Here is a 21,554-nt window from a genome sequence, read left to right as displayed (position 1 = left end):
AGAATCAATACTGTGTATTGGTTCCAAGGTAGAGGAGCAGTAACAGAAGGCGATGGGGGTTAAATGATTTGCCCAGGGGCATATAGCTAGGAAGTGTGAGGCCAGATTTGTACCAGGACCTCTCATCTCTAGGCTTGACTCTCAATCTACTGAGCTACCCAGATGCCCCCAATGTGGTATTCTTCCTGACCAAGGGGAAGAAATGTGTCCATAATGATACCAAGTATAGTTAGGTAGATTTGTATCTGATTGAACAAACAGGCCTTCACAGAACAGGAACAACAAAGGTTTTAGCTGTGGCATTTATTTTGGTCAATATATTTATCAATTATTTGGACAAAGAAAATGATGGCATGCTTATAAAATGTGTGTATGGGAAAAGCTGAGGGAAAGTTAATGTGTTGGATGACAGAATTGGTTTGCAAAATGAACATAATAGGCTGGGGAAATGGGCCAAAACTAACAAGATAAAATTTAACAGGGGAAAAGGTAAAATCTTGTTCCCTGAGTTCAAGAAAGCAATTATATACATAAAGGATGATCAGAGAACTGGCTGGACGGTAGTTCCCATGTAAAAGACCTAGGGGCTTTTATAGATTAAAAGCTTAATATTAACTTAGTGTATTTGATTGTAAAAAAAGGCAGCTTAAGTACAGTGCCTTGCATAGAGTAAGATCTTAACTAAATGCTTATTAACTTGACTAAGTAATTTTAATAGGAATGTAGTATCCAGGATGATAAAAGATATTTTAATACTTTAATACATATTGAGGGATAGGCAAGGTGGTGCAATGGATATACCAGAGTAAGAGAGATCTGAGTTCAAATCCAGAATCAAGATATGATGTGATCCTGGACAAATCACTTAACCTGTGTTTGCCTCAGTTTCCTCATCTGAAAAATGGAGATAATTGCACCTACCTTCCAGAGTTGTTGTGAAGATCAAATGAGATAGTAACTATAAAGCTCCTGGCACTTCGTAGGTATATAAAAAGCAAACAAATATAAAATAGCTAAGTAAGCTATATGATTATTATTAAATTCAACAAACATTATTAAGTAGCTATTGTATTCCAGGCACTATGCTAGGAAACAAAATAATTCTTGCCCTTAAGGTAGTTACATTTTACTGTTGGACTTGTTTTTACTTGTTGGAATTAGACTCCAGGTGGGCTATTGTATCTAATTCTGGGTGCCACTCTTACAATTGGAAAGTAACATCCTAGAGAGGAGTTAGGTGCATATGTATGTGTAAGAGTGACCAAGAAGACATATTGAAACAATGTGAGATGAAAAATATTTGAAAGAGTTGGAGTTGTTTACCTTTCAAGAAAAAAGGTGATTTATGGGAGATGTTCTCAGATATTTAAAGGCTGTAATATGGAAAGGTAGACTCATTATATATTGATCCAGATGTGGGATGGATGGGGGTAGGTGGATAGGATTAATGAGTAAACATTGGAAGGAAGGAGATTTTGGCTCAACATGAGGAAAAAATTTCCAGCAATTAGAACTGTCCAACAATGGAACAGGCTGCCTCAGATATTATCCCTCATCACTGAAAATTTTCAAGCAGAGGCTACTGGTCGTACCATCTGTCAGGGATGGTATGAATAGGAGTCATTGATGTAGTGGGAGATTAGATGGGATAAACTCTAAGGGACCTTCCAAATCTTCACATTCTATGATCCTGTCAATCTCCTGTTTATGACTCCCTATATTCATTGCCTTTCAGATTAAGTCAAGTCTCACATTAAGATCCTAAATCATCTGACCCCGCCCTATGTAAATAACCTAATCTCACTGTTCCCCAACATGAACCTTCTGTGCCAGTCAGGTATTTCTTGCTATAATTCTTTGCTGTTCTCACTCTCTCAATCCCTTGAATTCCAACCAGTTTCATCTCTGCTGATTTAAATCCTATCCAGCTACCCGATCTAAAAAAATCCTATGCCCACTTCAAGGAAAAAAATGATAATGTATATGATAATATATATAAAATATGTAACAAAGCAAAAATTCTACTGAGACTAGATATTTGATTCCATTAGTATAAAGAACTCCTAGATCAGTGATGGTGAATGTTTTAGAGACAGAGTGTTGGGTCCTGCCCCAACCCAGAGACCACATGCTGTGCCCCATCTCACCCCTTAACCCACACAGGGGAGGGAGAAAGCAGAGGTATGGGTGATATGAAAAAATGTCATCAGATCCAGTGGAGAGGGGAAAGGGAGCTGCTCTGTCTGAGTTCCTCTGCCTTTCTAGTAAGAAACTCTGGGGCAGAAGGTGGGGGAAGGTGGTTGAGTACCCACAGAGAGTCCTCTGTTTGCCATCTTTGCCATCTTTGCCATCTATGCCATAGGTTTTCCATCACTGTCCTAGATGTAAAGAAACTTTTTCTGCCAACCCAGGTCAGCAACATTTCTGCAAAGTATAGTCTTAGAGTTATCTAGAGTTCTAAGAGGTTAAGTGACTTACTCAAGGTCATACAGTCAGTTATATGACAGGACTTCAGCTCAGATTTCTTTGACTAATTCTATTCAGTCTGCCATGCTTCATCAACCATTAATGACTATGCTTTGGGTCAAGGCATTCATCCAATTCCGAATCCATCTATTGCCTAGCCCAGAAGTATCAAACACACAATCTGGCTAGATTAAAATATAATTGAAGAGGCAGCTTTGTAGGTCATATGAACAGATTGCCAGGCCTAGAGGTGAGAGGATCTGGGTTCAAATATGGCCTTAGATACTTCTTAGCAGTGTAACCCTGAACAAGTTACTCAACTCTATTTTCCTGGCTCTTGTCCTTCTGTCTTAGAGTTGTTGCTAAGACAGAAAATAAAGGTTTTAAAAATATAACTGAGAAATATTTAATAAAATAAATAAAAATATAGTAAAACATAGATAATGTTATTATATGGTTTTCTACATTTTTCTGTGTGGTCTGTTGTAAGTTGGTTTAGTGGCCTCTCTTTTCACTTGGGTTTTATACCACTAGCCTTCATCACATCTCTACATCTTTTCTTTTTTTTATTAAAAATTTATTAATATTCATTTTTAACCTGTTTACATACTTTATGCCCCTACTTTCCCCTTCACCCCCCGCTCTCCCCCCACCCATGGCCGACACACATTTCCACTGGTTGTAACATCTCTACATCTTTTCTATAAGAATAGTATAAATTACTTAACCAAAGTCAATCACTTAGTCAACAGACATTTATTAAGTGTCTAACTATGTGCCAACCTTCATGCTGTGTTGAGGATACATGGCTAACATCTAGGTAAACTATGACATTTCTCTAGCCTTCCATTTAATTAACCCTGTCAAGGATTTGCATTTTTGCTATGTAGGTTCTGACCTCAGAGAAGATGCTGAATGACTTGTCCAGTGTCACACAGCCAGGGTGTATCAGAGGAAGGATTTGATGAACCTAGGTCTTCTTGGCTCTGAAGCCAGCTCTTTACCATGTCATATTGCCTCCTAAATGTGTTAGGTAGGTGCAAAATACTATTGTTGTCCATAAAGGTAGCTTGGTGTCAAGATTAGACTTTGACTGGGGAAGATCCAGGGTCACATGTCACTTCTGATACTCATTAGCTGTGTGATCATTGTCAAGTTGCTCAAATTCTTTGAGTCTCAGGTACTGAAGACTGTGAGTCATAGAATGATTGGGATCTGAATCCATGGAGGTCCGGAACTCTTTGATCTTCATTCTTCAGGGTTGCCTCAAATTTCAGAAATCTTCTTTTCACTATCCAAATAACACTATTATTTTTACCTCAGTCCACACCACAAAGTCTACCTCTGGGACTCCAAACCTCTTTCAATTTCCCTAAATTCTTAAGCTCATTAAGGGAAAGGAAGCTCTTGGTTTGTGTGTGTGTGGATGGGGGAAGGTGGGTTGGTTGGAGGATAGTGACAGAAAAGTCTCTGAGTTTGGGGGCAAGTTAGTGATGGTAACACTTGCATAGCCTTGTAGAACAGGGACCACAGATGCCACCTCTATTCCTCTTCCTGTTCAGCACACTAGAAACCTGAGGAGAGCAAGGTGTGGGTAGAAAGAGGGATGTGGCAGTCACAACCAGCTTGGAGAGCTATCAGGTAAAGTTTCTAGGTGGTAAATTTTTATCTCTTGGTTCAGACCCCAGTTTGAACTCTTGATTTCTTACTCTCTTCTATGATTCTCTCACTGTTCATGTTTATAGGTCTTGTCTTCTCAGATATAAAATGACAGCATTCATGACCCATGTGTTCTACTGGTGGACTCCTCAGAACTCTTAGCATGGTGCCAGGGGATCATCAAATACTCAGAGCAGGAGTTCTTAAGTTTCTTCTTTGCCATGAACTTTTTAGCTGTATAGTGAAGCCTATGGAGCTTTTCTCAGAGTAACATTTAAAAATATATCCAGTAACATAAAATACATGGGATAACAAAGGAAACAAATTAAATGGAAACAATTTTCAAAATATGTATTTTTTTAAAAAAACTCACAGACTTAAAAATTAAGAATCCTTAATAGAGACTTTGGAGCTGGAAGAGACCTTAGAGATAATTTAGTTCAACCTCATCATTTTATAAATGAGGGAGTCGAAACCATAAATATCAGAACTAGGATTTGAATCTAGGTTATTTCTCTCCAAATCCAATGCTCTTTCCACTAGGCTACCAAATTCCTTGTTGATTTTATTTGACAATTAAAAAAAACCCCAAGTACTTCATGTTAACTGTTTGCTTGTGCAGTTATCAATCTGAGGTAATAAAAGATACTATATAGGTTGGAATTAGTCAGAAAGACCTGGGTTTAAATCCTACCTTGGGCCACTTGGTAGAGCAGAAAGCACTGGCACCTGTGTGACCCCAGGATGAGAAATAAGTTTCAACAGTACTTTGGAAAGAACATTGCATGTGGAGAGTCAGAGGAGTTGATTCAAATCTCCGCTCTCTCATGACCCCCAGTATTTATATGACCCTGAGCTAATTACTTTTTATCTCTGAATCTCTGTTTTCTCATCAAAATGAAGGGTTTGGACTTGATGACCTCATCGGATCCTCCTTCCAGTTCTAGAACTTTGATCCTATGAACCTGGTCTCTTACTAGCTGTGTGACCTTAGCCACACCACAACCTCTTTGCTGGAGATTCTTCATCTGTAAAAGAGGGATAATATCTTTGCTTATTAATGCCTTCTAAGGCTTGCCTCAGGGATTGTTGTGGGATAGTTTATGTGACTATCTCATGGCTACATAAATGTCAAAATTGTCCTTAGTCTGTTGTGTGTTATTTTTTATGTGGGAAATGGGTTTCCATGGAATCCTGGACGTGGAGCTGACTTGGTTCAAATGCCAACTCTCCCAAGTCATCCCAAGACAAATGCTACTTTGGGTCTCAGTTCCCTCATCTGTCAAGTGAGGGGAATTGGATTTCGATGCCCTTCTGTGGTCCCCCGGCGCTCTAAATTTTATGACTGCTCAATTGCTTCTCCAAGAGTTCTCCTGGCCAGCCCCGGAAAGGATGGGCAGGTCCACGTCCAAGTCCACGCAGGCTTGCAGGGCCAGACAGGAAAGTATCTTTAAGCGGTCCCGCGCCGAGAGGCTTCACACCAGGAAGGAGTAACAACAACACCCCTTCCCTCGCTTTTATCTTTTGGGAATAAGCATCAGCATCGACCTCAGAGGCAGCCGCCCTCGAGGAGTCTGACAATGAGCCGGGGAGGCTGAGCAGGCTCCGAGGCGGCTTCCTCGATTCCCATTGGCATCCACGCCCCTTCCTGTCACTGCCACGAGCGGAGGAAAGGACCGACTCCTCCCGCCGGCCAGGCTCGCCCGAGTGGAGGATTCCAGATGCATGTTAATGAGGGGGAGGCCGCAGCCGCCCATTGGCCCGCGGCTCATGTGTCGGTGAAGTCAGTCCTGTGTCACAGAAAAACAGAGCAGAGCGAGCTGCAGCATGGAGTGCTAGGGGAGCAAGGGCACGGGCTTGCATCACCAAGGTAAATCCTCCTCCTCCTGCTCCTGCTCCCGCCCCGGGCTCCTGCTTGGGCTCAGCGCGCGCGCGCGTAACTTTCCCCCCAATTACTGCGGTGGGTCCTGGAGCCCCCCGGGCGCGGCCCCCCCCCCCCCCCCAGCTAGGAATCCCTTTGTCTGGAGCGCCCGGAGGAGGTGCTTTCGAAAGGCCATCTGGTGGAGGGGACTCCAGGTCCCCTTTCCCGGGGCCACAGCAGCACGTAGTATGTGGAAAGGTAAAATGATAGTCCCAGATGGGGCTCTTCTCCATCTGCTTCCAGGGACTCCCGCGAAGACCCCGGCCACTTGGGGAGGGAAGAGGTGTCAGGGTTCGGGGAGGGGGAGGTGGCGGTGGAGGGAAATGTGAATCTTGCAAAATAGATGGGTGGGGGGCGCCCAGGAGCTCCGGAGGGGTGGGTTTGCATTGTCAAATAAAGCTCTAGGTAGAGAATTCCACATCAGCTCCAGCAGAGAACGAGATGGTTTGGGCGGGTGGGTGGGGGATGCTGCTGCCAGCATCTCAGGTGTTCATTCATCAAGGGCTCCATTGATGACACGATTGTCCGTGTCGCCCGCCTGCCCTGAGTGCTGTAAACCAAGCGTGCATCCCTGGGTTGGACTTCCTTGGCCACTTTGGTGGATCGGTGGGACAGACAGACTGACAATTGAGCGGACATGAGTCTCAGCGATATCCTCAAGAGCTTAGTTGCATCCCCTTCCCACCCCGAGTCTTTCCACTTGTCTGGGAAAGTCCTTTTTAGTAGAGTTCAGGGAGAGGAAGATAATAATACAACTGCTCTGAATTGGCAGAGCATCTCAATAGTGTATTGCAGTTTTCTGATGTGGCCTTCCTGGTTAAATGATAGCCCCATTCCAGATATCTATCAAAGGTTGTATCTAATTGTGCCAGTCTCCCCACTGACATGGGCTACAGAATTCTGCAGCCCTGATGCGTCCTTTGCCATCAGATGTCTTTGAAATTCACCAGTGCATGTTTTCTTTAAGGAAGGAGAGAAATTTATTGCACTATTAAATTGCCACATAAAAGCCAAAGGGGACCCTACTGTGCCTGGCTTGTTTCGTCAAAAGCCAGGGTTTTCTCAGCATGTTTGGGCAGAGCCTTTGAATTTCTTGAAACAGTGGGTTCTCTATGCTCTTTTTGGTCACAAGGCCTACTTGCCTGAATTGATTTCTGCATCAGTAGGGAAGGGATGTATTTGGAGAGCACCGTGGAACCTGGCGGGTGTTAAGGAGTGCCTGACCCTTCCCTTCCTCCCTTCACAGATCAGTGAGGACAAGCCTGGCACTTACTGGGAACAGTTTTTATTTTAAGCTGCCTGTCTTATGTTTGATCTTCTCAGCTTACAAGAGTACCATTTTAACCAGGGTGGTCCTTGCTTAGTGTTGGTAGCAGTGAGGAAGATGAATTGGCAGGGAAGAGTGGGATGGATGGTTTGAGCAGATTTTCTTTTTGGGGGGAGAGGATGGGAAATGAAGACACAAGGAAACAGTTGCCCCAATTATAGAAGAGCATGGGTTAGAGCTTTGGTTGCCTCAGCCCAGATTAATGAGCCATCTGATTTTTAACAGAGGGAGATGTAGGAGGGTAATGTGATGCTTTTGACTGGGGAGTCAGGAGACCTGTGTTCTAGCCCTGGCTCTGCTACTATCTCACTGTGTCATCTTGGGCAAGTCACATAAACTCTCAGGGCCTCAGTTTCCTCATCTGTAAAATGAGTTGTGTTGAACTAGATGACTTCTAAAGTATTTCCAGCTCAAAATCCATGATCATATGATCTTTCAGGCTTCATATGTGTGTGTGTGTGTGTGTGTGTGTGTGTGTGTGTGTGTTTGTGTCCCATAGCAGAAGAGCAAGGAATTGTCTGGTTGAAAAGGCAGATGACAGTGGTTTCTCTCCTCTGGGAAGCATCTGCTTGGGTGTCCAGTTAGGGGAAAGTTAGCCTTAAAGGGGAGGGCAGAAATCTTATTCCTAATCTGAAAGACCTGGAGATGATGTGAGCCCCAGTTTCCATTTGGTAAAATAGAAAATTAAAAACTCTTTGAACCTTTTCTCCTTAACAGTCTCCTCCTCCCAAATGCAGAAGACTGTAGATTTTGAGCTGGAAGAGATCTTAGAGGTCACATAGTTCAACCAAGGTTTTCAGAAGGGCTGTGATTGGGATGTTTGATAGGGGTGTGGGGAGAGAAAGCATTTTTGGGAGTGGATTAGCTGGAAAGAGTGTTGATCTTTTGGTCTAAAGATCCAAGTTGAGGACCTCCACTCTGACACTCACTAGCTTACCCTGTGATCCTGAGAAAACCGCTTTAATTCTGCAGTACTGATTCTTTAGCTATAACACGGGGATCATAATATTGATGAACAGGATTGTTGAAAGGACATACAGTAGAAATGTGAGCTGCTATGATTATTTTAAGGGTCACAATAAAACAACACTTTTCAGTTCTCCTTTTTTCTCTCTGTGAACACTGGCTTCCAACTACAGCCCAATACTATACAGCCCAGGCACAGTTAGTCCTGTGGAATGTTACAGTTTGCAAGCAGGGATCAGAAAAGATAGATATTTGTTGTGCAGAATGGGCTATCACCCGACTGACTGTTACATGGAAGTGGGTTTCTCATACAGAGCCCTTGTTAGCTGGGATTTTATTTGTTTTCAAGACTTAGATGAGCCTAAGCAGGTAACGCTGGGTGACAAGAACTCTGCAACAGTACCCTTATTTAGAGTAGTCATCTATTCAGCCAAGCCTTTTGTTGAGCTTCCGCTATCAGTGAAAAAAGTGCAGGTTGGCTCAGTGAATGAATAGTCCAAATAAAGGAAATGTTAGCCCACTGATGCCTTTGAGCAGTGGGAGCTTATGACAGCAGGTGAAAAGCTTCTCTGAATTCTCTGAAAAGTAGAGCCTTTATCCCCCATTCCTGGTCTGATCAGAAGGGTGACTTTAATGTCTTCAAAAGCTAATAATAACAGCTTACATTCAGATGGCACTTTTATAGATACCAAGCATTTTTCATATTTCATCCTCACAGCAGCTCTGTGAGGTAGGTGGTACAACATTTTACCCCCCCCCCCCATTTTACAAATGAGGTAACTGAGTCTTAAATGTTTTAAATGTTTTGCCCAAGATGGCTCACACCCAAGGACAGCAGATTTGGAGTCAAACGGCATGACTTTCAATTCTATCATTGTACTTTGGGTCACTTTTCTGGCCTTCAGATATAAAATGAAGGGTTAGAACTAGATGACTTCTGAGATCTCTGTTAGCTTGAATCCTCTTTGACCGGGACTGACGTTACCTTCTCCTACTTCTAGAGTTCTTTGCTTTACACAGTGATGCCTCATTGTTATAAAGTAATATGATTTATCACTCAAATTGACCTTTCTCCTGAAAAGAAGTCTGATTAGATTGACTCACTGTAACCAGCAAAAGAAAGCAAAGAGAGCAATAAGTGGAAATTGAGGAGTAAGGAAGGAGAAGAGGAAAGGGTCACGAACATCCAAATAAGGTGTTAATAGGATGCTTTTATTAGAGGTTGAAAATAAGAAATTTAATATGCCTTTTTATGAGATTTTTCTTACGATAAAGTTGGTGGGCTTAGGTTAGGATGGACTTGGGGGAGCTTAAGGGAGGGATTAAGGATACACTGAAGCATAGGTTCATTTGGACTTGGATTCAGAAACTGAATAAGTTGGGAGTCATTCAGAAGTTTGAGATTGGTGCCAAGAATTTGACTCAGTGAGGGCTTCATGGTCATCTTTTGGTCCAGCAGTTGAGGGCTGAAATAAGGGTACTATAATTTGACAAAATAGCTCAATGTAGTTTTCAAATTAAGTCACTTTTCTCTCTGTCTATGCCTTTTAAGCTTTGTAGTACTCAATTTCTTATTAGAAAGCTTTCACTCTTCTTGGTGAGAGGAGAGCTTTCTTTTTTTTTCTTCAGAATCTTCTGTGGCTCCCTAGTGCCTTAAAAAAAACCCTTTTTTTAACCAATTACATGTAATAACAAATTTCTACACAAGTTTTCCTAAGTTATGTGATGGAACTTAATACCTTTCCTTCCTTCCTATCCCCTTCCCAGTGCTGCCAGGCTATTCAACCTGAGTTATGCATGTATTATCATGCAAAACATATTCCCATGTTGCCCATTTTTTGTGAGTAATTTATAAAATGAAACCCCCCAAATATAAGCCCAAATAAACAACTGAAAAATCATATGCTTTCATCTGCACTCTGACTAGCGGAGAGCTTTCTTTCCAAAGATGGAGTCTCAGAGATAATGATATTAAGTAGTAGGAGCTCTAGATTTGAGTCAGAAGATTGTGAAGTTCAAATCCTAGCTCTGCCATTAATGAGCTGGATAGCCTTTGCCTCTCGGCAGCTCAGTTTTCCCCAGTGTAAAATTAGGGATTTAAATGGTAGGTAAGAGGTCATCTAGTCCAACCCTGTCATTTTGCTGATTAAGAAACCAAACCCTAGAGAGGTCGTATGGGTAATAAGTAGATACAAATCTGGGTCTTTGCTCTGTTGTATCATACATATATTCCTTATGAGTTTAGACCTAGTACTAAGAAGTCCTCTAACCTGAGGCTTACAGCAGCTTGATTTGATCTACTTTTCTTCTGGTGAGTGCTTCAGGTAACCTAGAGAATAATTTCTCCCCATGGATTGTGGGAGGCTTAATGATTATAAAGGATAATTGAAGAGCTGCGACCCACGCTTAATCACCTACTTACCTTTTAAAAATTAAATGTTTTGTTGAAATCCACATGGAATGCCAAAACAACCTGCTAAACTGACTTAGTATTTATTTGCTTTTAAAAAAATGAATTTCACATATGAAATAGCTTAAGGATCTTTTGGCCACTTCCTCTAAGTGCCCATTAAGGAATCTTTCTTTGACCATTAATTTGCCTTCCTGTTTCCTCTTCCATGGTTGGATTTTGTGTGTACTGCCTTCTCCTTCTGCTTCGGCCTTTTTTGCCTTTCATGATTTCACAGATCTTGCCAGATCCCCTAATTACCTTTCCTATGCCAGTGATAACCCTCTGATGCCTATGTGAGCTTTGGAAACACTCCGACATCCACTAAACCTGTCTCCCTCTCCCTGGGCCTGTGTCTTTTCTCCTTCATCTAATTAACATGTGCAATAATAGTGCTCATGTTGATATCACATTAAGGTTTACAAGGCTCTTTCTCCATAACGTGAGGGAGATGGTGTGGTTAGCATTGGCCTTCTTTGACAGCGCAGGAAACTAAGGGTCAGAAAGATAATAGACTTGGCCAAGGTCCCACCACTGCGAAGTGGTTCAGCCACGATTTAACCCCAGACCTCCTGAGTCCAAGTCCAGCTCTCTTTTCATTAACCGTCTACTAGCCTGTCAGTCTTTTGTTCTTCCCTCTGTGGGCTTCCTTTCTCCTCGATTCCCCCCTATCTATCTCCCCCTAATCAGTGATTATGTAAAATTAAAATATATTTTGAAGAATTTGTCATATTTACTGAGTGATGCTTTAGGTTTCTGTTCTAAATTTATCAAATTGCTCCCCACTCCCTACCTCCCCACCACCTTCTTTGTAATCTTTCCTTTCCCACTCTGTCTCCCCTGTGGCTCTCACTAGAAAAAAGGCTTTTTTTTTTGCTTATGGTTCATAAGGGATGCCCTCTGCTAGGAGAAGTGCCTTTTCGAAAAGTCACTTCCTCCCAGTGGTACCATATCACTCATCTAAGTCCAGAGAGCTGAAGCTGTGAGATGTCATGGTGACTGAGAGGGGGCTGAGGGTGGGAGTAAGGGAGCGGGTTCTCCAGTCTATCATAGGCCCATTTGCTTTGTTTTCTTCCCCGGCCTGAACAGACCCCTTCAGATATAATGGCTAATCAGTCATTTTAAGAAAGGAGCTAGAAACCAGGGTTGCCAACTTCCACCTGACCCAAGATGGAAGCTGGGCATGAGTTAATGTGAGGATTTTGATGTGGGAACCCAGTTACTGTGATTACCATGAGGAAGACTCACAAGGACTGTCATCCAGGGCATTCTGACAAGGACAGAATATTGCTAACAAGAAACAATGAGTCCTAGGGAGCCTTGTAGTTTGCAAGCAGGAATAACTATTTATTCTCTAGAACAGGCTGGCATCTACTTGTTGCGTGGAAGTGGGTTCTTATACAGAGCCCTTGTTAGGCAGGATTTGATTTGTTTGGAGACTTAGGCCTAAGCAGATAACACTCCCAGTGACAGCTTCTCAAAATGAGAAAATAAAGGATGAATTTCTTCCCTGTTCTGGCTAGAAGGATTTGCCTCCTCCTCTGTGTTCTCTCTGCTCTTTGATCATAAATCCTCATCTCTACTAATCACACTCTATTTTGTTTTCTTCTCAGCCCCCCTACCATTTAATAAACTGTAAACTGTAAACTCCCTGCGGGCAGGAACTGTCCAAGCCAGTCTTCTCCACCATGTTGCTGATTATAGTCACAGAAGACACTGAATAAAAAATACCGAATGATGAAAGTTAAGATAGTAACTGGCCAGCAGTGAACACTCAAATATAATTTGATAAATCTATTTATGGAATCCTAGAAATTTGAACCTGTCTATTTTAGAAAAAAAAAGATCACAAGTTCTACCAGGACAGAGTCACCATTTAAAAAACATTTGCTAAGTGCCCACCTTAGGCTGGCCCCTGGGCTAGGTGCCAGGGGTACAAAGACAAAAAAGGAAACAATTTTTACCTTCAAATAACTTACATTCTCTGGGTGAGGAGATGGATTCAACATGTAAACAGATTTAAAAAAATACAAAAAAATATAATAGTAATGATGGTACAATGGGACATTGTGTTAGTCCAGAGTCCTGAAGGCTGAATTCATCTGGTCTCAGACATTCCCTAAAGGTATGACCTGTGGCAAGTCACTTATTTGGTCTGCCTTAGTTTCCTCATCTTGTAAAATGGGGATAACAATAACCCACTTTCTGAGTTTGTTGTGAGGATGCAATCAGATATTTGTAAAGTGCTTTGTAAACCATAAAGGGCTATATTTGTTATTATTATGACTTTAATGTTTGCAAAATGTTTTACATATATTATCATCTCGTTGGGTGATATCTGATGAAATCCTGACTGACAGACAGTTTATGGTTTTTTTTTTTTAACTCCTCCATTCCACCTTAGAATCAATATTAGTTTCAAGGCAAAAGAGTGGTAAGAGCTAGGCAATGGACATTAAGTGACTTGCCCAGGATCATACAACTAGGAAGTGTCTGAGGCCAGATTTGAAATGAAGACCTCCCATGTCTAGGCCTGGTGAAATTTCTATCCACTGAACTATCTAGCTCTCTTGACAATATATAGTCTAATAAAAAGAGGCAGTATGGAGTGGTGGGAAGAGCACTAGGGGATAAGTCAGGAGAAACCTGGGTTCTTGCCAGAGTAAGTGCTAATTTATTGTCTACTATGGGATGCTTGTTTTGCAAAGAGTTGTCCTAGATTTGCAGCCCACTAGCTGAGTTGCTTTGAGAAAATTAGTTAACATCTCTGAGTTTTAACTTCTCTTGCTTATAAAGTGAGAGAACTGGACTAAATGATCTCTAAGGTTCTTAAGGTTCCAGATATTTGATTCTATTCTTTCATTGATATAACTGTGCTTACTTACAAATAGAGAAGAAAAAAATTGTAGCTCTGGCAGAAGAACTAAAGCAGATATTGGAAACTGAGGGGCATCAAAATGAAACCCTTTATTGGTGGCTGGGTGGACGAATGTACACTAGATGGCTGTCTTATGGAATCTTTTGTGCTTTGGCAGGAATTCAGAAAATACCTCTAGTCAGTAGCCATAGTACTAAGGAGACTCCTATCCCCAGATAATATATAATGTACTTGATTGACGGGGCCTCTGTAGTTATGGGCTCAGATCTGATTCATCTGAGCTAGAAATAAATGAATAATGTCATCTTGTACTTGAGTAGGGCTTTTTACAGTTTTGAAGGGTACCCATGTATTTTACTTCATTTCATCCTCACAGACTCTTGTGTTACAATAAAATAATAAGGGAAATCCAAGAAAGAGGCAGCTGTGGCTCAGTGATTAAGAGTACTTGGCCTGGAGTGAGAAAGATCCGAGTTCAAATCCAGCCTTTGACACTTCCTATCTGTGTGAGCTTGGGCAGGTGATTTAACCTCTATATGCCTAGAAGGCAGTCAGGTGGCTCAGTGATTGGAATGCTGGAGCTTAAGTCAGGAAGTCCTCAGATATTTCCTAACTGGGTCACCCTGGGTAGGTCACTTAACCTCTGATTGCTAGATAAAAGGATCCACTGGATTCACTGGAGGAGAAAATGGCAAACCATTCCAGTATCTTTGCCAAGAAAACTCCACAGAAAGCTATCTATGGTCGATGAGGTCAGAAAGAGTTTGATAGACTGAACAACAATGGTGGAAACTCTAGGGAGCTGATTCCTGGCCTTTTCTATGTATGGAAGAATTTTTTTAACAGCTAAATTTGCAGAATCACAGACCACTGAAGCTAGAGGGAACTCTGGAAACAATCTGGGCCAGCTCTTTCATTTTACAGCTGAAAAAATCAAGACCCAGGAGAAGTGATTTGCCCAAGGTCACTTAGACAGGAAGTTACACAATCTGGCACTCTTCTGTATAGTATATGGCCTCCTTTTCTAGCTGTAAAATAGACTGTCTCGTGAAGTAATGAGCACCCTGTGGAAATGTTCAACTAGAGTCAGGAGGAGCATCAGTTAGAGCTGCTGGAGAAAGATTCTTGCATTGGTCAAGTCAATTGGTTGGATAAGACAGTATCTAAGATTCCTTCTAATTCCAAGAGCATTTGATTCAGAGGAAGATATTAATCTCATTTTACAGGTGAGGAAGCTGAGCTATATATTATATAACTCTCCCAAGGTTTCATGAATTGGAATAACTAACTAGATACAGAATTGGCATTTGACTCTGGGTTGACTTCCAGGTCAGCACTCTCCTCTCCCAGAATTTCGCTGGTTAGGGGCTAGGAGAATTTACTTGTGGTGCTCTGGAATCGTTGTTGTTGTTTTTTTTAATAGGCGACCGCAGAGTGGAAAAAAAAATGTTGGCAAGTCAGACTGTTTATAGAACTGACCACCTACAGAGGGAATAGTAACAACGTGTTCCAGAGCTAGGGGTTACTGCTACAATACTTGCTAATTTTAAAATGCCTGGGCAGCAAGCCGTCATGATTCCGTGGCTGTAGTTTCTTATACCTGATGGCCCAGGGATCAGTCTCTGGGGCAGATAACCTTCTCCATCAGAACCTTTACCCCTTCTCAGTCTTGCCCCATAGTCACCCTTTTCTTGCATATCTTCTTTTCTGGGGTGACTTTCTGGGATTCAGAACTTCCAGTGGGGTCCTGGTCAAGGATGGAGAGAAGAAGAGGCATTCTTCCATTCTTCCATCTCAGGCTAGTTGAAGGTGGTGGGGAGAAACCCAGAAGAGCTACAGTTTGGGCAGCCCATGACTATCACTCTCACTAATGAGGAGGAAGAGAGGTATACTGAGGCCAGGAAGGGGAGCTTCAGAAACTCAGAAAATTTAGCAACTGAAAACTCTTTTAGATGGTCTTTAGCAATCCCGGAGGTCCCCTTTTTTGGTGCTTATATCCAGTACATTTGTTAATGGATGCCTCTCACCTTTCATGGGAGAGTAATATCTAGACAACTTGTGTTGGCAGTGGGGGTTTCCTGGTTGTATGTTTCCTCTATCAATGAAGTCACAGGTCCAGTCCCCCTCCCTATCTCTATGATTCTCTGGGACAGGAGAAGTGTACTGTCAGCCAGTCAATAACCATTTATCAGGTGCCTGGTGTATGGCAGGCATTGTGCTAAGTCCTGAGGATACACAGAAAGGTAAAAGATAGTCCCTGCTTTTAAGGAGCTCCCAATCTAATAGAGGAGATCACAAGCAAGCAAATTATGTACAGAAGAGGCTAATGGGAAATGATTAAAAGAGGGAAGATACTTTGTGAATTCTTGCTGTTTAGTTTCCAGCAAGGTAGAATAGTGAGCATGTCCATGAATTATCCTTCCCTTTCGACTTCAGGATGAAAAACTGATGAGTAATGTTATCGAAGCCTCAGGCTTTGACTTGACCCGTGAGTGTTGGCTTCCTCACTAGGAGCTTTGCTGCAAAAGTCACAGGTGAAATCCGAGGCATTTTGTTTAGAAATAAATTGTCATCAAACAGAACCTGTTGATTTTACAAGTCAACAAATTACCTTGTTTGGAGTATAAGCAGAAGGTCGTTTGGTTTGCTAATTGGCCTTTCCTGGTTAGATTCCATTATATGACATATTATTATTATATGCCTGTTCCCTGAGCCTAGAATACAGTGGGTAGGGAGAGCCCAGAGATGACTTCCAAGCCTACAGTGTTAGTGAACTCTTCTCCCTAGTTCCTCCTCTGGGCGGGCCAGGGTTGGGCTGTCAGGCTTTCTGTCAGCAGTCCATGCCTGGCTTGAGTTTGGGTTTGTTGATGAGGGTGGGGAGAGGTTGCTACAATAAGTAGGAGTCAGGACTGTAGTATAAGACAGCACCAAGAGAAGCAACATGGGATGACAGAAAGGGCACTGAACTTGGACTCAGAAGTTGTTCTTTAGTTGTTTTCAGTCATGTCTGGTTCTTTGTGACCCCATTTGGGGTTTTGTTGGCAAAAAATACAAGAGTGTTTTGCCATTTCCTTCTCCAGCTCATTTTATCAATGAGGAAAATGAGGCAAACAGGGTTAAGTGACTGGTCCAGGGTCACACAGCTAGGAAGTGTCTGAGATCAGATTTGATCTCAGGTATTACTGACTCCAGCCACAGCACTCTATTTACTGTATCATCTAAGCATCTGGATTCAGAAGACCTGTGTTCGAATACTGCCTCAAATGTCCTCTAGCTGTGTTTGTGTGTGTGTGTGTGTGTGTCTGAGCGCATGCGCTTGCACATAGCCACTTTAACCCCTGTGCTTTAATTCCCTTCTCTTAAAATCAGGGGATTGGACTCAAAGGTCTTTAAGATCCTTTTCTGCTGATTTTTTAAAAGATTTCTGATGGGAGGGAGGGAATAAGCATTCATTAGATATCTACTATCTGCTGGACACTGGTAAATGCTTTTACAAGTATTATCTCATTTGATCATCCCAACAAGCCTGAAAGGTAGCTACTATTATTATTCCCATTTTATAGATGAGGAAACCGAGGGAAACAGAGGAAAAATGACCACTTGCCCAAGGTCACATAGCTAGGAAGCCATTGGAGACTAGATTTGAACTCGGGTCTTCCTGACTCCAGGCCCAGAGCTCTATCCACAGAACCACAAACACCTGTCTAAGAACTAAGATCCAAGGGGAGTTTTTGAGGTAGAAGGCATTGTTTGAAACATATTTAAAACCAGGGTCCAAAATGGGCTAGTGAGTGGTAAGGGTTGGATTTCACTCTGTGATAGCTCACTGTCAGGGTAGACAAAGCTGTCTTCATATTCTGGGCTTAGTTGGGTCCTTTCACCCTCACTATTCCCCCCCAGCAAAGGCTAAGTTGAAAGGATTTTAAGAGATCTAGACCATTTCTTTATCTGACACGTGAAAAAATATGATGTTATGCAGATCCTTCTTCTGACCCAACCTTTGTGACCCTAGGCAAGTCACTTACCCTGGACAAAGAGTTCACATTTCCTTATATCTGATTTGATCTTGCAATGACCCTGAAACCTAGGTGATAGTATTAACACCCCTATTTTACTGATGAGGAAACTGAGGTAGAGATTAGGTGACTTACCCAAGGTCATACAGCCAGTATTTGAGTTAGAATTGGAACTCAAATGAGCCTGGACTCCATCTCCTGTGCCACCTAGTCACTTTAGAGCCATAATCCTATGAAATTGAAGTCTGGATTTGCCTAAGGTCTGGACAGCTTACTGAGACCTAGGACTCCAGTCCTCCGACCCTCAGCATTCTTTCCAAGACAGCATACAAAATAGGGATGAAAAAGGGACAGTAGTGGCAGTAGAGCTGAAGGATGTACCAAGAACAAGGTGGGTTGCTCCTGCTGACAGATCACAGGGTCCCTGGAAGAAAACAAGCCAGTGCTTGGCAAACAAGAGGTGGGAGAACTCTGAAATAATGAAATGACAAAATTGTGGCTTGAAATCTGAAAACTCCTCCGAGTTTGCATGGGGCCATTTGAGACTTGAGGATGATTTTATGCTTTTTTTCCCCTTCTGATATATTCTCGGAGCTTGGATGGTAATCTGCTGGGTAAATTAATGAGCTAAAATTGGCAGGTGTGAGGGGGTGAGGCTCCTCAGGAACTTGGAAATACTAGTCATGCCTGAGCATTGATAGAAGATACTGCTTGCCTCTAAGACAGCTGTCCTTGGGAGCAGTGGGGGTGGGGCAGGGTGGGGTGGAGGGAAGAGGTTCTGGGGCCAGCATGCTTTTCATTTTCAGCCCTTTGGTTTTTGTCTTTTGTCCTTAAACCCCTGGGCTATTTAAACACCTATCTTGAAAAGACAGTTTGGGATACATTCCCAAGCTATAGAAGAGAGATGTTTTGCTTTGGTTTTCATATTTTTATCCCTAGCACCTAGCACAGTACCTTGTAGAAAAAAAGACTAGGCTTTGTGTGACCCTGGATAAGTCACTTAATCCCATTGCCTAGCTCTTACCACTCTTCCACCTTGGAACTGACACACAGTATTGATTCTAAGACAGAAGATCAGGGTTTTAAAAAAGAAAAGAAAAGAAAGAAAAAGGCTAGACTTAAGCAGGGGTGGCAGAATTGAATCAAATGACTACAGCTTGTTCCCTTAGAAAGTGGATTTGGAGTCTAGAGGTCTGCCTTCCAGTTCTAGGTTCTTCAATGGCAGAATGAGAGGATGGAACTGGATGACTTCTAAAATACTCCTCCAGTTATAAGATTCTCTGATTGTAAAATGAGTGTCCTAGAATTCCTCACCTGGAGAAATGAGTGCCTATGGACACTAATGGGTGCTGCTAGGTAGGGTTGGGAGTATGTGTGGGTTTTTCAACCAGTTTCTTTGCTTGTTTCTCTTGTCACAATATTCATAGTAAAAGGAAATGGGAAAGACTTCAAATCCCTAATTTTGGTGTCTCCACTATAGTTATAAGTTCGGATAAACTTTGGGAACTAAGAAAGGTTCCTTTTGGCTGTAAGTCTAAGAGCCTAAGATGGGATAAACCCTTTGAAGCCAGTCCCATTATTTTCTTCAAAGAAGGGAAAAGAAAGGATTTCTTCTTCCGGGTCCAACTCCTATGACGGCAGAGTTGATTGACAGTTATAGGCTGGGTACCCTCTTCTTCCCTCTGGAACTTTCAGTCATAGTTTACTAAGGATTTGAAAAAGACTAATCCACTGTTTTTGATTTCTGAAGACCACAGGTTCTTAGAATGAGAAGGTATCTTTGTGGCCATCTAGATGAGTCACAGAAGAAACTGAGGTCTAAACAGGATCAACAACTAGTCCCAAAATAGCGAATAGAAGTATCTCATTTTGAGCCCAGGTCCCTTGCACTTATTCTTTTCAAGCCCATTCTCAGAATCCTTATGTTTTTTTCTAGGCTCAGCTCAGATGCTACCACCTTCTTGAAACCTTTCTTGATCCCCAATGATGTCAGAATTCTTTACCTCCTCAAATTACCTGATATTTTTGGTACTTCTCTGTGAAGAGGTAAAAAAAATTATACCATAATGCTTCAGGTTCAGCTCATTGATTTCAATCCAAACCTAATTGAAACAGGCGCACCCTAACTTCTTAATACTCTAGTACTATCCTTTGTGCTATTTTTAAGACTCACGTGTTGCCATGAGCACAGACCAAGAGCTCATGGATGGTTTAATTTTTAAAACAACTTGTTAAATATTTTACATCTTCTAACTGCAGTATTTCTAGAAGTGATTAATCCTTCACGATTTAAATTAAGAACTCAAACAAAACAACGAGGATCTTAAAAAATGTCTTTTCAAATTTTTAATGAGGATCTTTTAAATAGCATATGTAGCCACTCTAGTTGTCAGTTTTTGTTTTTGTTTTTGAAATGAGTTTCTTGGTTTTCCCCTTCCCTGTCAGTATTATTTATAATGGAAAAAGTTAGGTACAACACTGATTTGGAGTATCCAAATTATAAGCTATTTGGGCATTCAATTACCAATAGAAATTGTAGTTACTTTTATCTTTTTAATTTTAATTTTAGTTGTAGTTAGCATTTTCACCTTGGACAATTCATGTTTCCTTTTCTGGTCTCAGTTTCTAGATCTGTAAAGAAGTAAAGGGGGTAAATCTTTTTTTAAATTTATAATATTTTCCATGGTTACATGATTCATGACCCCCTTTTATTCCCCCAACTCTAGGAGCTGACAGGGCAGTTCCACCAGGTTATACATGTATCATTGTTCAAAACCCATTTCCATGTTATTCATATTTGAGTAGAGAGATCCTTTAACATCAAAAACTTAATCACATCCCTACCACACCATGTGACAAATCATTTATTTTTCTAATGCATTTCTGGTTCCACAGTTCTTTCTCTGGATGTGGATAGTGTTCTTTCTCCTACGTTCCTCGGAATTGTCCTGGATCATTGCATTGCTGCTAGTAGAAAAGTCCATTATATTCGATTATGCCACAGTGTATCTATCTCTGTGTACAATGTTCTCTTGGTTCTGCTCCTTTTGCTCTGCATCAATTCCTGGAGGTCATTCCAGTTCACATAGAAATCCTCCAGTTCATCATTCCTTTCAGCACAATAGTGTTCTATCACTATCAGATACCACAATTTGTTCAGCCATTCCTCAATCAAGGGACACCAAAGTTAATCTTTGAAAGTTCTTTCCATCTCAGAAAAAAAAATGATTCTTTCAGTGGCTGTAGATGTGTCTCTAAGGTCTTCAGCAGATAAAATTCTCTGATTTTCCTTTAAAAAGAGAGAGGAAATGATGTGGGTTCTGATCCACTATTACTCTTGGCTGAAAGTATTGGTGCAATAACAAAGTAGGCTGTGTCAGCATGCCAAGCCATTTGTAAAAGGAAGTCCAGGAAGAACAGAATACAAAGTAATTTGCAAAGCATTTGAAGACAGTATTTACATTTGGAATTTGTTTTTACTTCTAGTTTTGGGTTTAAGGGTTAAGAACCTTTGGTTCAGGGAAGAAAACCAAGAAGTTGCTGTATCCCAGGTTCATCGTAGTCCATTTACAGCCAGTTTGGGAGCAGTTACAAAGTTTGTTATTGTTTGACAGCAGCTAACCTTGGTTTAGGCAAGGGGAGATGAAAGCAAAAGAAAAGGAAATGGGGAAAGAGGTAGGTAGGTGCTGTTTCAGGGGTTTGGAAAATGGTTGGTTAGAAGAATGACTTTTTGAATTGCTCTCCTCCTTTGGTTCCTATAGCACTCCTAATAGTGGTATTCTCTCTCTCTCTCTCTCTCTCTCTCTCTCTCTCTCTCTCTCTCTCTCTCTCTCTCTCTCTCTCTCTCTCTCTTTCTCTCTCTCTCTCCTCTC

The 21,554-nt window shown here is 41.7% G+C and overlaps 1 long non-coding RNA gene across 1 annotated transcript in view; it reads left to right on the top strand.

Moving 5' to 3' along the window:
• Positions 1-5,924: 5,924 nt before the first annotated feature.
• The window catches only part of LOC123238238, a 121,259-nt gene continuing 105,629 nt past the window's right edge, over positions 5,925-21,554 (top strand). The window contains exon 1 of the long non-coding RNA XR_006505491.1: positions 5,925-5,995. This is a non-coding gene — a long non-coding RNA (uncharacterized LOC123238238). The remainder of the gene's footprint in view (positions 5,996-21,554) is intronic.

The sequence above is a fragment of the Gracilinanus agilis genome, chromosome 2 (genome assembly GCF_016433145.1).
Source record: "Gracilinanus agilis isolate LMUSP501 chromosome 2, AgileGrace, whole genome shotgun sequence".
Taxonomy (NCBI): domain Eukaryota; kingdom Metazoa; phylum Chordata; class Mammalia; order Didelphimorphia; family Didelphidae; genus Gracilinanus; species Gracilinanus agilis.
The sequence above is the reverse complement of the archived record's forward strand: the minus strand, read 5'-3'. Positions and strand labels throughout refer to the sequence as shown.